The sequence below is a fragment of the Canis lupus genome, chromosome 3 (genome assembly GCF_011100685.1).
Source record: "Canis lupus familiaris isolate Mischka breed German Shepherd chromosome 3, alternate assembly UU_Cfam_GSD_1.0, whole genome shotgun sequence".
Taxonomy (NCBI): domain Eukaryota; kingdom Metazoa; phylum Chordata; class Mammalia; order Carnivora; family Canidae; genus Canis; species Canis lupus.
This window is the reverse complement of record NC_049224.1, coordinates 8,950,807-8,966,224: the sequence shown is the minus strand read 5'-3', so window position 1 is coordinate 8,966,224 and position 15,418 is coordinate 8,950,807. Positions and strand designations below refer to the sequence as shown.

The window sequence follows — 15,418 nt, the reverse complement described above, 5'->3', positions numbered from 1 at the left end:
AGATATCCAAGTATGTTATGATCATTTGTTATTGAACTAGAATTGCCATGTCCTCTTCAGTAAACTTTTTCTGGGATATCTGAGTTCATTTTGATCAGGGATCTATAGATATGAGAACGAAAGATTTCTGTCTAAACTCAGCTTGCCATAAACCTCTCTGACCAAGTCATCAAGTGCTCACATACAACACGTACCTGTTGTTTTCTAATATGGTAACTTTTTTTTTCTTCATATCAGCTATTACTAATTATTGCATTTTCTTTTCTATTAACTTATGTGCTGACTGTAATTCTCATTAACATGTAAATTCTAAGATGTAAAAATCATGTATCCTAGATTCACCAAGGTTTTCTACCACCTAGTATGGTGTCCTGGCACTTGCTAAAATCAAATCAGATTTTTTTTTGAAAAAAAAAATTTTATAGACTAATTCTTGTATACCATGCAGAGGTAGCTTCAGGGCGTTAGCACATAGGTCTAATCCATTACTTAGGTCATATATTGCTCTGCTTTTAAATAACCATGAATTCTGGACAGGAAAAGAAAAAAGGAAAAAAAGTGCTTGAGAAGTACATGGTGTTGCATTTTCATTGTCACACCTGTCGTCACTCCTGTTGCTGGACAAAAAGGATACAGCTTAAGATTAAACGTTCAGCATAATTGTAAGGCCTAGCATATCCATATCCATGACTGAATCACCTGTGACTTCTCGGCTACACCTCCACTATTTTAAATCTTGACAGTATTCAAGTCAATTAAAATCATTTCGGTGATTCATTAAAGCGTTCCTTTGTTCATTTAATCACTGATTCATTCATTCTTGACTGAATCAATGTTGAGAGAGGAGCCTCCTCATCATTCAGCATGCATCCTTCTCTGGTTAATACCTAGTCTGTTATTATACTTTCTAGTGCTCCCGAATGCTTGTACCAAGAGCTATCCGCACACAAATGTGTGAATTACTTTTAATCCATCTCCCTTCCATTTGTTTCAAAGGTCCTTGTACTCCACTAGGGTCCTTCATTTTATCTATTTATTTTTCATGCCTCTGCTCCTTTCCTTCACCTTATGATTAGGGAGAGAAATGGACTATTCATCATTGCTTAAAATAGAACTTCCCCAGCCATCTGCTTCTGGTAGTTGTGACTCAACCATGTATTTCACAGAGCAAGAGTTGCCCGGCTCTATTGCTAGCCTGCCCCTTCAAGAAGTTGAGCTGCCTGAGGTCACAGTGCCTCCCTGCAGCTTTGTGCTAATAGACTTAAGTTGGAGCAGTAAATCAAAGGCTTACATTCAGGCTGTATTTTAGCATCTGTTTTTTAAAAGGAGGTGGCTGATTAATAAGTTATTTCCTATACTTCAAAATATATGTTAGAAATTCAATTATTGGTACTCAATATTTCACATGTGTTTAGGCATCGGAGTCTTGATAGAACATAGGAAAATGAACTATTATTGGAAAAATGTAGCTTGATACACAAAGAAAAGCATGATCTGTTACTGTTTGTAAAGCAAAGTTATAAACAGAGGAGAGAGCTGGTACCTCAAAAAAGGAGAAATGGATTGAAGTTTGTAACCGCAGAGGATGGGAACACTATAATTTAGGTTAAAATAACAGATCTCAATATAAACTCATGACCTTTTAAAAACTCATTATCTGTCTCTAAAGAGGGCTGGCACCTCCTAGCATTGCCCTTCCTGCCACCAGTGCACATCCCAGACTCTTGAGGTATCCAAATCCAGGCCTCTAATACCATCTCCATATTTTAATCACCGAAGTCAACAAACTTGGCATGCAGCAACATTAAAATGTGCTATTAAAAATACATGTATGTCACTTTTTAAAATTAAATAAAAACTTTAGAACTCATGGAATCATTTATAAGTTAGAGCAAAAGCCAGAGAAAACCATTAGGTATGAAGACACGAATAAAAAAAAATATCAGGCCATAAAAATCAAAGGTGTAATAAAATTCAAGCCAAAGTACTAGTCTTTTAGAAAATTAAATGATTGTAAAAATTCACCACTGAATTTCCCCCAAATTCTGTAAATTATAACTTTATAGAATTGATGCATGATTTTTGACAGTCCAACGACCAAAAAATATGAGTCAGATGATGGAGGGCATCTGCTTAAATCCTACGCCTTAATGCTATGCTTATTCTCTCAGGTAATAAAATCTTAGAGGTGAACTTTTTTTCTAATTTCTCTTTTTTTTTATCTATATAAGATGATGGTTGTTAGCTCAACTTATTGTGGTAACCATTCACCATATTTGTAAGTCACAGGCTGTACAGCTTCAACTAAAACAGTGCGGTATGCCAACTGTACCTCAAACTGGAAAGAAATCCCAGTTTTGAAACAGATGTCCAAAATAAGGAGTATTTTCTCACAATCCAGAGCCTCACAGATCTGAGCCCTTGCCCACAGAATACTTAATATCCAGTTGAGTTGGCACCCCTCATCCCCAAGACCCATTGCTCAACGTTGTTGACATGTTGATCAACTTTTAGTGAGATTTATAGTTTCTCAGAGTCTAGTTCTTCACTTGGTAAAATCATCCACAAGCATGACATACTTTCCATACTCCAGCACTTTCTTCAGTTCCTTCCCAACTTAGACACAACCCTCCTAACATACACATACACACACGCAAACTCAGTGAAATGGGATGAAGTCCAGGATGACTAGTGGTAGTGGTGGTTCTAAAAGTATTTTAGAAACTTCCTGCAGAACATAATAGGTTTATTATATGGCTTGCATGTCAAGTAAAAAAGCTAACAATTATGCCATGTTATCTCCTAATGTTCAATTATTTCTCTAACATTTTATTAAAAAATTAATTATACAGTGTGACAAAATTAACCACTTTATCCTGAAGTGAACGAAAGGTAAAGTATTCCATCACTCACTTAGAAATAGCAATTAGGGTATGATTTATCCAAGTCAAATTTGAGTTTCAGATAAAGCATTTTTAATAAAAGAATATACCCAAATATTGTGTGAAATATACTAAAATCATTGTTTAACTGAAATTTAAATTTGACTGGTTGTCCTGTATTTTTACCTAGCAACTCTCAATTAGTGGGAAGATGGAAGTGAAAGTGACATGACTCTATTATACAAAACTATTACACTTTTTTAAAAAGATTTATTTATTTATTCATGAGAGACAGACACAGAGAGAGAGATAGAGACAGGCAGAGGGAGAAGCAGGCTCTTCACTGGGAGCCCGATGTGGGACTTGATCCAGGATCCCTGAATCACGCCCTGAGCTGAAGGAAGACACCCAACCCCTGGGCCACCCTGGCATCCCAAGACTATTGCACGTATACTGAAAAATACAGGAAACCTCATCTATACATTCAAAAAGGCATTTTCCTAAGCAGAAACAGGAGCTGTATACACTTGTATAAAGACATTTGAAAGCTAGATGCTCGACTCCTAAAGCATTTAAAATGACTTGGGAAAACATTCCTGCGGGATTATGATCACTACAAGATCTGTGTATGGTGAAGATTCATTAAGACAGAAAAATAATCCATTTTGTTGGTTTTTGTGGCAATTATAACGTATTTGGGTTACTAATACAAATAAAAAGTTGGAGGTAAGGATACATAAGGGTAGATTTAAAAACAATAGCAAAGAAAAGGGCCATCATTTCTTGTGGTATATGATGACCATCATAGTGCCTTTCTTAGCATCAAGAGGTTATAAAAACACTCTCAAAAACGTGAGTAGCATTCTACATACTGAATATACCTTTTGCAATAACTCTTACTAAAAAGAAAAAAAACAATTAGCTATCCAAAATATTTACCACCACCATGACCATCACCTGTAGAGCTAGTATCACTGGACATTTTTTGAGGTCATATATGCTCAAAACTCATACTGTTCAGTACTCTGCATCCCACATCACTTTGCTCATTTCATAATGTCAATAAGTAGTCAACTTATTAAATTCAAATTAATTATACTAAATCCCAACCAAATCATACCAGGGAATGTTATTCACAAGAGAAAAGAGTAGTTGGCACAATCTTAAGAGATAAGCAGAAGAACCAAACCATAGATCACAGATGTTACTGTATATTCTTGGAATCCAGTAAACTACCAAATGAAAAAGCATGCATGTTCTCATCATGTGTTTATAATGCATTTTTTAAGAAATAGAAAATGGCAAAGAAAGACCCATGATACTAATGGTCTATGTTTTCATGATGTAACTTAAAAAGTGTAAAAATTGAGAATTAGCAGGGGCCATTGAACACACTCCTTACAAATGAATTCCTCTGATAGTACAAAATTAGTTATACGTGTTATCTACAATTAAAGATAGATCTTTACCACCTTCCAGATGGGGAGAAAAATTGTACTTTTATTGTTGTATTTTAAAGGTCTTATTTATTTGAGAGAGTGTGTGCACACAAGTGCAGGCAGAGAAAGGGGGAAAGAATCTCAAGTAGAATGCATTGACAGTGGAGCCCAAAGTGGGGTCTAATCTCAAGACTCTGAGAACATGACCTGAGCTGAAATCAAGAGGAAGACACAGGCCACATAGAGTTCTAAAAATTGTTTCTTAAGACCAGATATTTCATTTAAAATATAGACTTTCTTTTTTTTCATAAGTTTCTTTTTTGTATCTTTTTATTACTGATTAAAATAATAAAATATACTGCTAGAATATTAGACAAATTAGAAAACTATTTTTCACATGTCTTATTTATGGCAATAACAATGGGTTGTTTTCACAATAGTGATTATTGTAATTGTCCACATTTATGAGTGGAGAAGGTCTCTTCAAAGACTTATCAGCATAACTGTGCACGTAAAGTATTATGTCTGGAATTTTGATATGCCTATAATTCAAATTCATTGTATTTTCTTTTAATAAAAAGTACTATTTAAGACTCTACTGTGCTCAACCAAGTAAGGACTTTACCTGACAAGACAAACTTTTTAATGCAAAGTCCAGAACCTTCATGAGAACCTTTGGGAGAGAAAAACAAAACAAAACAAAACAAAACAAAACAAAACACCAAATCTTCAGAACACATGTTTTTTTTCTAGTACGAGCAAAGATATCAAAAGGCAATGACCGTAGTGTAAATCTTGACTGCAATCACTTAACTGTGTGAATGAATGTGAACAAGGTTGGGACTTTGGTAAGCCACCAGGCATGGCTGAAATATAAGAACAATGACAACTTTTTAAATGACAACTCATACTTAATCATTAAAAATTGAGATGGTTTAGTTAGCTTTTCACACATCTGGGCAAAGATGAAAAACATTAAGCTGCACAAGTGATGGCAGCAGTTCTATAGCAAACTACGACTGATGAGACAGGCTCATGTCCCTCAGGAGTACCGGGGCAGTAAAAGGTAGTAGTGCTCTATTGCTGTTGTATCAAATTGCAACAAACTTAGAGGCTAAAGCAACGGGAATTTATTATCTTACAGTTCTGCAGGTCAAAAATCCGATGTGGGTCTCATGGAGCAATATCAAGTTCTTGGCAGGGCTGTGTCCCTTTCTAGAGATCCTAGAGGAGGATCCACTTCCTGTTCATTTGGGCCATTTATAGAATCTAGTCCCTTGAAGTTATAGGACTGAGATCCTCCTTTCCTTGCTAGTTACTAGTTGAGGGACTTCCCAGCTTTAAGAAACTGCCCGTGTTTTTTAGCTGATGATTCCCTTTTACATTTTCAAAGCTCATAATGGCAGATCAAGTCTCTCATGCTTGAAAATTCTCTTCCTTTTCCCCTCTCATCTCTGTAACGTATCCATCAGGAAAGATGCTCTCTGCTTTAAGGGTTTAAGTGATTTAACTGGGACCACCTATATAATCCAAGATTATCTCCTCCATCTCCAGGTCAGTACCCTAATCACATCTGCAAAGTCCTTTTTGCCATGTAAGGTAATATTCACAAGTTCCTGGGTTTAGAACATAGACACCTTGTGGGGGGAGGGCATTACTCTACCTCCCTCAACTAATAAACATTTTGAGAGGATGTCTTATAATTTATATAAAGGTGTATAAAATAAGCAGCAGTCATTTTCACAGAGTTAGCAAGTATAATATGTGTGTCCTATGGTAGATTTCAGGACCTTATGAAACGAGCTGAATGGGTGTGGGGATTAAGGAGGGTACTTGTCATGAGCACTGGGTGTTGTATGTAGGTGTCAAATCACTGAATTCAACACCTGAGGCTAATATTACACTGTGTTAGCTGGAATTTAAATAAAAACTTGAGGGGAAAAAAGAAATATCAACAAATTTGGCACATACAGTGATACCTATGGTGTTGATTAAAAGGACAAAAATATGTTACTACTCAGTACTATTTTTTGAGATTTCTGAGTAGGACAAATTGTTAAAGGTGGCCTTAATAAAATCTTCTAAAAGCAACTGTATAAAATGTCTCCTGTAGTCACCTTCAGGAATACTCACAGTAGCATTTGGAAAAGTCTGTTGAACTTAGCTGAGTTTATTACTTAGCTAAGAATCATTTCTTAGGAGCTAGGTTTTCTTTAGCATGTTCACCACATGCTCATTGGGTTTTTTTCCTGGTAACACTTGGACTGACACCTAATCATTGTTATACAGAAGTTTCAAAGACAAGATCTTTCTCAACTAAGTTGTAAATTTAGGGAGCATGAACTGCGCCATATATATATTTTGTATCCCTCCTTGAGTCTTGCATGGAGTCTCCCATTTGCAACCCTAAGTAAGGATTACCATGTGCTATGCAATAAATATGTTTATTTTACTTCATCTAGTACTGAGACACGTGTATCCATTCAATTTTTGTTATATGTTATCCAGCCTATGGGACAGTGGGAGGCTCTTTAGAAATTTTTCTGAAGACACAAATCTACATGTCCGTGGCACACATGATCACCCACAGTTATCTGAATTTGAAATTTGAGAACATGAGGCTCAATTACACGTACACACATGCTTGGTAAATATAATTACCACACCTAAAGTTAACCACGTTGGCATCTAGTAGAGAATAAGTGTGCAATTCAAGTAACACATGAGTATCACTATTTATGTATTTCACCTGAAGAGCCAGGTATAAGTGTGAACAGATTTGATTATTTAATCATCGTCTTACTGTGGAAAGTTGGCTCAAAGTTTGACATCCCTTGGAAAGATAGCTTTAATGTATACTATTTTGTTTATATTTGTGGCCTTCTTCACTTCCTGGAATGGATTTGCTAAATGTCTTGTTCAAAAAAATAAAATATAAAATTTCTTCTTGTTTAAAGAGGTAACAAAACTAAAAAGCCATGAAGGTTATTCACACTTGCCAAGCTGATAAATTGGACCAAAGGGAAAATAGATCCTAAGTATAAGAATCAATTGATGTTTTCTACTAAGACATTTGCCATAATTATAATGTCATCCTTGATAGATTGACTCTTTTCATTTTCATCTATAACCTATCTAGAGTTTTCCCAAAGGAAAACAAAACTGTTCATTGAACTGTGCATTTTGTTTAGAAAATTAGTTCCATCACAGATTTATTTGCACATTATATACATGTAAATTTGTTAAAGAATATATTGTGACAATGATACTTGTATATTCACTAGTTTTTATAATATTTTAAATATCTTATAATGTTTGTTCATATTTGCCTACTATTGTTTCATAAATCAGAGTAAGCTATTTTCTTTCAATAGTTAATATAAAGTATCACATAATTAACATTTGTGATGACAATTAAGCACTTTTAGTACCATCAAAAATTACATTTGTTAATATCACCACCAAATGTCATAAGTGCTGAGGTTTATATAATCTTTACCATCACACATGGTTTTAAAAAAAAAAGTCCATTAAGAATGTTTTGTTGAAGCTGTAAATATGATTTCCAAGGAGAATAAAGTGAGCCTGTTACTAAAAGAGAAAATAACTGACAGTATTATAGTCAAAAATCAAATTTTTATTTTTCAGGGGAAAGCTGGAATTGGGAAAACTTGAACCTGTTACCCAGAGCTTGAGTTTCCTAATGCTTAAGGACTTTTCTGATGAGATTTGGTAATAATGAAAATAATCTTGACCTTGTGAACTTCTTGGAAGAGTGTTAGGTCCCACAGGTGGCCATGGGCCATCTATTGAGGACTGCTGTATTACAGAGGCTGATTTTAAATGTTTGTGTATATATTTGTGTATTTATGTTTATTTAGTTTTGTGACCTACAAATAAAGAGATCTTTTTTTTTCCTAATGTTCAAGAACTATTTACTAAAATTGTTTCTACATTGGTATGTAAAGAAAGTCTCAGCGGTGCCTGGGTGGCTCAGTCAGTCAGGCTCAAGGTCTTGAGATCGAACTCTGCCCTCTGGCTCTGTGCTCAAGGTGCAGTCTGCTTGAGATTCTCTTTCTGCCTGCCTCCCTGCCCCTGCCTCCATCCTTCCACCTATGTGGCCTCATGCATTTTCTCTCTTTAAAATAAAATCTATAAAATCTCCATAAACACCCAAAGAAAAACATAATACAAGAGTAAACACATTGGGAAAAAAATCTTAATTGCATCCTAGTCAAATAAAATCAACCTCAAATAATCCAAAACATTGAAAATGTTTTAAAAGTGCTAAATGACACACAAATTAACTCCATCTAAATTGAACGGAGACTGGGACATCTGGGTACCTCAGTAGTTGAGCATCTGCCTTTGGCTCAGGTCATGATCCTGGGGTCCTGGGATCGAGCTCTGCATAGAGCTCCCCACAGGGAGACAGCTTCTCCCTCTGCCTGTGTCTCTGCCCCTCTGTGTCACTCATGAATAAAATCTTTTAAAAAATAATAAATTGAATGGAGACCACTTAGACATTAATGACTATTTGTAAGTATATACATGTGCTTACCTTAATACAGTGTTTAATATGTATTTAATACATGATTTCTTATGGTGTCTTTATACTTCATTATATACATATACTAACTTTATATATACTACTTTATATATACTTTATATCTTTATATATACTACTTCAGAAAGGTATACTCTGAATGAAACGTATAGCTTTTAACTATTTTAATCAATAAATAGGAACTAATGCACTGAACATTCAGTTTAAACCCTAAACAAGATAAAAGCCAAGACAAGTACCATTTTTAATAGTAATCAAACTAGTAGTGTTTATATAGATGGAAAGAATGTCAAATACTGGTAAGCTTAACAACACAATTTATGTCTGAAAGCAGATCAGGAAAGGACTTAACATGGGTTTTTAGTCCATGCAGTAGATAAATTAGCAAATGTCCAGAGATGAGTAGAAGGTAGCATAATTTTTGCATTAGGGAAGTGAAGTGCAGTGTTATCAGTAACCTAGAGTTATTAACAGACATCAGAAGGTAGAGATGTCCGATCTCTAACACACAGATGAATTCTCCCCTAAATATCTCTCCATATTCACTAGCATTTTCATTGGACAGCCCGGACAGAAATAGCAATTGAATCTTGAGCTTTTTTAACACCTATAGCCATTTGGCATAGTGAGAGTAATCAAAATCCCATTAAGAACCAATTGACAACCTACAGAATGGGAGAAGATATTTGCAAATGACATATCAGATAAAGGGCCAGATTCCAAGATCTATAAAGAACTTATTAAACTCAACACCAAAGAAACAAACAATCCAATCATGAAATGGGCAAAAGACATGAAGAGAAATCTCACAGAGGAAGACATAGACATGGCCAACATGCACATGAGAAAATGCTCCGCATCACTTGCCATCAGGGAAATACAAATCAAAACCACAATGAGATCCCACCTCACACCAGTGAGAATGGGGAAAATTAACAAGGCAGGAAACCACAAATGTTGGAGAGGATGCGGAGAAAAGGGGACCCTCTTACACTGTTGGTGGGAATGTGAACTGGTGCAGCCACTCTGGAAAATTGTGTGGAGGTTCCTCAAAGAGTTAAAAATAGACCTGCCCTACAACCCAGCAATTGCACTGTTGGGGATTTACCCCAAAGATACAGATGCAATGAAACGCAGGGACACCTGCACCCCGATGTTTCTAGCAGCAATGGCCACGATAACCAAGCTGTGGAAGGAGCCTCGGTGTCCATCGAAAGATGAGTGGATAAAGAAGATGTGGTTTATGTATACAATGGAATATTACTCAGCCATTAGAAATGACCAATACCCACCATTTGCTTCAACGTGGATGGAACTGGAGGGTATTATGCTGAGTGAAGTAAGTCAGTCGGAGAAGGACAAACATTATATGTTCTCATTCATTTGGGGAATATAAATAATAGTGAAAGGGAATAGAAGGGAAGGGAGAAGAAATGTGTGGGAAATATCAGAAAGGGAGACAGAACATAAAGACTGCTAACTCTGGGAAATGAACTAAGGGTGGTAGAAGGGGAGGAGGGCGGGGGGTGGGAGTGAATGGGTGATGGGCACTGGGGGTCATTCTGTATGTTGGTAAATTGAACACCAATAAAAAATAAATTTAAAAAAAAAGTCAAGAAGTAGATAAAAAAAAAAAGAACCAATTGACTTGGTGCAAGTTGGGTGGGGGGGCAGGAATCAACAAACAAACCAAAATTCTGATCAACTCAGAACATGGTTTAATTCATTTCTGAGCTAGAAATCTACATCTGTTTACTGGAGACTCAACCCAAGAATATTTTTAGAGATTTAGGTATGAGGACCAAATACATACTTAGAAGCTAAGGTCAGCTTGCTTTATTTTCACCTCATTCTGTGTTTTCAAAATGGAATAAACAGGTCAAGGACAGGCAACAGAGGAGAGTATAGTCAATACATGACTAGTCAATAATACTATACATGAGCTTAGAGCTATATACACAAAATACAGAAAGAGGACAAAATTTATAAGATATGAAGAATTGAGTATAAGACTAAGTTTCAGGTATTAGACCATGGATGATGGTAACTACAATTTACTTCTAAACAGTTCATGTTAGATAGTATTATGTTTTGGCTAACAAGCTAGGCTAGTCATTGATCATGACTTATGATTCATTCTTCAGGGATAGTCAAATATTTTTCAACAGAAAGAGCTGTCCTAGAGGCTACTACAGATGCTTCAGCATCTTCTCTCTCTTTCAGTGAGTGGCTGGTTTGGTATTTGAATAATAAATCTTAGAAATGTGTTTTCATTGATGAAAGTAAATCCTTGAATTAGACCAGTAGTTGTCTGAATAAAAGGACACTCATTGTTACAAATCAATAGTATATATTTTTACCCTGTAAAAACACTGATATATTTTGCAAGAGCATTTGTCTGGGATAAATTAGAAATACAAACAGAATGCTCTCTTACCACAAATATGTTGAAAAACACCTGCCTACAAGGACCTTTTCACTGGAAGGAGGAGTCAGATCATCTTAAATGCTAGAGAATCAAAACTTCTAGGATAGACAATGGATCATATGAACTACTTTGTACTTGCTTGATAATATTTCTCTATGTGTTGGTCTGGAAATAACTTTTACTGTAACCTGACAGTAGGGTTGTTGGGACCCTCCCCTAGTTTAAATAGTTGTGACCAATTGGCTTAAATCAGTCAATATCTGAAAATTTTCACTATGGAGCTTCAAAAGAGATTAAGATGAGAGAAATGGCTTTGAGGATCATTATTGTAGAAGGAAATGGTTGAAGCCTAATGTACAGTGAGATTAGGCACAGCAAGTGGTTGGACTCAGAACTTGCAAACCGCTGGGGTGAAAACACAGCATAAAAACAAACCTTGGTTCAACCATCTGATGGTAAGTTATGAAGGATCATTTTATTATATTCAATTATTATGTGACCAAATCATATTTATTTTTCTTTATAACCCTATTCTAAATATGTGGACTTTTTTTTTTTGAGTCACCAAAAAAACTAATCACATGATATCATAATTATCAGTTTACTTTAAAATACTAAAAAAAAAAAAAAAAAAAAGTTTGAGTATCTCAGGGCAGAATCACATTTTGCTTGTGTTGCACCGTTTTTTCAATATTGAATTTAATATCTCACTAATTATATAATAAAATGAAGCAGATATGTTTGTGACTATGTATACATATGAGCATGTGTATATATGCATATATATGCATATCTTTATATATCATAGTTGTGTTAATTATGCCAATTCTGGTCTTTTAAAAAACTCCTAAAACTTTCCCCCAAGGTTTGTTGAGATAAAATTGACACATAACATTGTGTAAGTTCATGATGTACAACATGATGATTTCACGTATGTATCGTGAAAAATTTAACACAATAAAGTTAGTTGACACATCTATCACCTCACATAATATTTTATGTGGTGATAACATTTAAGATTATCTTTCAAGAATATAATACAGTATTATTAAAGGTAATCACCATGCTGTACATTATATGCCCAGAACTTAACCATCTTATAACTTCAAGTTCGTATTCTTTGACCAACAAGTCCCCATTTCCCTCAGTCCCCAGACAACCATGATTCTAGTCTCTGTTTCTGAGTTTTGTTTTTAGATTTCACATATAAGATCATAGAGTATCTGTCTTTCTCTGACTTATTTAACATGATGGCCTTAACGTCCATCCATATTGTCACAAATGGCAGATTTCCCTTTTTATGGCTGAATAATATTCCACCGTGTGTATATACTTCATTTTCTTTATCCATATATCTGTCAATGGATACGTAGTCATTTCCATGCCTTGGTTATTGAGAAAAAATGCTGCAATGAACACAGAGTGCAGATGATATCTCTTAGAGATTGTGATTTCATTTCCTTCAGGTAATACGCAGGAGTGGGATTGATGAATGATATGACAGTTCTATTTTTTTTTTTTTTTTTTTTTTTTTTTTTTACTGTTTTGGAGAACCTCTACTGTTTTCCATAGTGGCTATACCATGCACATTACCATCAACAGTACACAGGGGTTCCCTTTTCTCCACATCCTTGCCAAAATTTAAAAGTTAAAAAATACAATTGAAGAAACCACAAGAAAACATTGGAGAAGTCTCATACCGCCCAATAGTTTTCAGAGTCTTGCCTCCATCCCACGGGAAGCACTACATCTTCAGTCCACAAACCAACAAGATCTGAGTGAGATACATTGATCTCAATAAAAAAATAAGTGTCATCCTCAGAAAAGTATTTTATACCCTTCTAATTAGGTAGGCAAAACAAGTGTGCATGACCAGTTTCAATAACAGAAACTAAGACTACAAACAAGAACCAAATATGATCCATCAGTCTTCTATTTTCTATTTAAAAGTTGCTGACAGCTGCTCCTTGGTGTATAGATTGATCCCTGGTGTATTCTGTACCTTAACCGAGAAATACCCCAATCACTAGTTAGAATATTCTATTCAGATTTGGTCATGGTTTGCACCATGTTTTCACTCCATTCTTTAGAGATAAGCAGAATTGTAAAAGATTCAGATGAAATTAACCTCATGTGTGTGTATGTGTGTGTGTATGTATATATGTGGAGAGAAACTGAGAGATGGCCAGAGAGAGGGAAAGGGAGACAGACAGAAAAAAGCCATGATGGGATCCCATATAATTCAAAACAATCAAGTCTCCAAAGGAACCTCACTTAGCAAACCCAATATACTTCCTTAAAAGCTGAAGTTCCATGGTTTTAACCATAGTTTAGAAACAAACAATAGATGCTGTCTTTTCTCTGACCTTCCATGGAAGCTGAACAATCTTCCCTTTAATGTAAAACAAAACAAAACAAACCTATCTTGCCCAAGGTAAATTTTTTTTTAAAAAGCTAATTTTATATTAAAAAGCAAGGGATGGCCAACAGGACTAGGCTTTTAAGCTAAGATGGGACAAATAGTGACTTCTAAATTTAGTGCAGCAATAGATTCAGTAACAAAAATGGCTTCCCAACTAGCCTCTGCAGCTTATAAATGTTTCCCACTCGTACGTCCCTGAAGCTCTTGCCATTTTCCAACTGTGAAACAAAGTGCAAATCACCTACTCTCTCGTGCTTCACTTTATCTTTGTATAATGGAGACAGAAATAGTGTCTTTCTCACTGGGTTTTATGTAAATTTTTTCCTAAAATATTTAAAACATTGTGCCCAACACAAAATATGTGCTTAAGAGCATTAGATAAAATCGTTATTGTTAGTAGCAGTATGCTATGTAAAGCTATTGAGCGTTCTCAAACATTTTATTATTTCCTAATAATAATTTAATGATCAGGAGTTATTTATGTTTTTGTCCATTTCTGTATCCCACATCTTCACAATTCTCTGTCCATGTTGCATGAGATTGATTGTTCATTTAATTAGCATAGGTTTTAGCATTAATTGGTTTAGGTATGTTCTTTTTTATAGCCTCAGGGGGATTAGATCTAGTATCTAGTGTCTTAGTTTGTAAAAAGTGGGTCAAATTTTTTCCTAAGGTTTAAGTTTTACTAGTTTGCACCCCATATCCCCTGAAAAAAAAAATTCATGACTTCAAAAATTTTAAAATAAATTATAAATTTCATTATTTTAACATAATCATTTCCAAAATAGAAGAGGCACAGCAATAACCTTGGCATTTTACATATTCTTTCCACGCACTGACAAATATTTTCAGTATGGCCCAATGTATTTTTAACTCCCTTCATACTTATACCACATCAGATACTTACAGTAAGTTCTGAATATATTAAAGACCCCAAATAAATAATGAGCCTGCTTTTACTATCTTATTCTAGAGGAAACCAAATAGTGAAGAGACAGGAACTCAATATTTATGGTTTTCAAATAAGACAAAGTAAGAAATATTTTCTGTTAACAATCACAAAAGGACCTATAAATTCAGAAACTTGAAGACATAAGGTACAGTCTGAGACCTGAGATCTTAGCATAGCCTGCATTTTCCTGTTAAGAAAAATGACTCATGTCCTGAAATAGTTAACATACCTTCAACTCCAATCAGTGAGAGAATTTACCTACACAACCAGACTCACCACTGCACTTTAAATTCTGTGGAACAAAAGTTTTCTAAATTCTGAGGCTTTGGGTTCTGGAATCCTGTTATGTGTGGTTTCCAGCTGTGCCACACTGGACCTGCTTTTCACAGTAAGATGCCACGCACAGCAGGAGAACTAGACAAAAAGGGTTTTAATAATCAGTAATGGCCACAATTCAAAGATGTCAGGTTCCCTAAATGTTGGAAACAATCATTGTTTCCATTGAGATTTCTGTTTATTCTCAGCTTTTTAAAAATACTTGTTAGAGGACAACTGAGCTATTAATGACTAATTTCCAGTGATCAGAAGGCTCAAAGCATTCAAAAGGATCCTGGAGCCCCTAAACACTCTACATGCAACTCTGAATATGTATTACCTGAGAGAGTGTAAGAGGTGATAGGCATTCACATATCTTTAATTGCAGGTTATACTACACATACACTTTTCTA

General features: G+C 35.2%; 1 long non-coding RNA gene across 1 annotated transcript in view; it reads right to left on the bottom strand.

Annotated features, from left to right (window-relative positions):
- Positions 1-15,000, bottom strand: part of LOC111095117 — a 106,951-nt gene extending 91,951 nt beyond the window's left edge. The window contains exon 1 of the long non-coding RNA XR_005356607.1: positions 14,920-15,000. This is a non-coding gene — a long non-coding RNA (uncharacterized LOC111095117). The remainder of the gene's footprint in view (positions 1-14,919) is intronic.
- Between the last annotated feature and the right edge of the window lie 418 nt (positions 15,001-15,418).